Here is a 1,926-nt window from a genome sequence, read left to right on the forward strand (position 1 = left end):
TGAAACAAAAAGTTGGCTCTTTGAAAAGATAAACAAAATTGATAAACCAGTAGCCAGATTAACTAGAGATAGATGAAAAAGGATTCAAATAATTGGAACCAAAAATGAAAAAGGAGAGATTAAAACTGATGTAGAAATACAAAATATCATCCATGAATACTATGAAAACCTCTACTCACACAAACTAGAAAACCTAGAGGAAATGGATAAATTTCTGGAAACACACAACTTCCCAAGCCTGAATCAGGTAGAGATAGAAATCATGAATAGACCGATAACAATCAGCAGTAATAAAGAAATCTCCCAACAAAAAAAAGCCCTGGACCAGACAGACTCATAATTGAATTCTAGCAGACCCACAAAGGAGAACTGGCACCTATACTAAAGAAATCATTCCATAACATTGAGAAGTAGGAAAACCTTCCTGACTCATTCTATAAAACCAATATCACATCGATACCAAAGTCAGGAAAGGATACAACAACAACAACAAAACACAAAACTAGATACCAATATCCATAATGAATATAGATGCAAAAATCCACAACAAAATCCTAGCAAACTAAATTCAACAGCACATCAAAAAGATAATTCACCATCATCAAGTGGGTTCCATCCTAGGAAGCAAGGACAGTTAAACATATGCAAATCAATAAATATGATCCACTACATATACAGAAGCAGAAACAAACACCATATGATTATCTCAATACATGCAGAACAAGCATTTAATAAAATCCAGCATGATAAAAATCCTTAACAAACTAGGCATACAAGAAATATACATCAAAATTATAAATGCAATACATGAAAAACTGACAGCCAACATCATAGTGAATGGGGTAAAGTTGAAATCATTCTCCTTAAGAACTAGAACAAGATAAGGGTGCCCACTGTCACCACTTGTAGTCAACATTGTACTGGAAGTCCTAGTCAGAGAAATCAGGGAAGAGAAATAAATGAAGGGCATCCAAATTAGGAAAGAGGAGATCAAACTATCCCTGTTGGGTGAAGATATGATATTTTATCTATAAAACCCTAAAGACTCTACCAAAATACTCCTAGAATTGATAAATAAATTCAGCAAGCTCTCAGGTTAAAAAATGTACACAAATCAGTAGCATTTCTATATACTAATGAGAGTCAAGCTGAGAGACAAATCAGGGACTCAAACCATTTATAATAGCTATAAAGAAAATAAAATATTTAGGGATATACTTAATGAAGGGTGTGGAAAATCTCTACAATGAGAACTACAAAACACTGGTAAAGAAAGAAATCATAGATGACACTAACAGATAAACATCCCGTACTCATGGGTTGATATAATCAACACTGTTAAAATATCCATACTGCCCAAAGTGATTTACAGATTCAACGCAATTCCCGTCAAAATATCAACATCTTATTTCAGAGATCTAGAAAAAATAATCGTTAAGATTCATTTCAAACCAAAAAAAGAGCCTAAAAAGCCAAAGCAATCTTAAACAAAAACAACTACTCTGGACGTATCACATTACCTAACTTTACATTATTCTACAAGGCTTTAGTAAGCAAAACAACATGGTACTGGTACAAAAGTAGAGACACAGACCAATGAAACAGAGATTCCAGAAGTAAAATCACATAGCTACAACCAACCAATCTTGAGCAAAGCAGATAAAAACATACGCGGGAGAAAGGACACTCCATTCAATGAATGATGCTGAAAAAAATGGATAGCAACATGCATAAAAATGAAACAGGACCCTTATCTCCCATCATATACAAAAATTAACTCAAGATGGATCAAAGGCTTAAATGTAAGGCATGAAATCATAAACATTCTAGAAGAAAATATAGGAAAATCTCTTATAGATTCATGCCTAGCTAAATAATTTATGACTAACACCCCAAAGGAAAATACAGCAACAACAAAAATACCAA

Source organism: Propithecus coquereli, unplaced genomic scaffold, assembly GCF_000956105.1.
Source record: "Propithecus coquereli isolate 6110/MARCELLA unplaced genomic scaffold, Pcoq_1.0 Scaffold227, whole genome shotgun sequence".
NCBI lineage: Eukaryota > Metazoa > Chordata > Mammalia > Primates > Indriidae > Propithecus > Propithecus coquereli.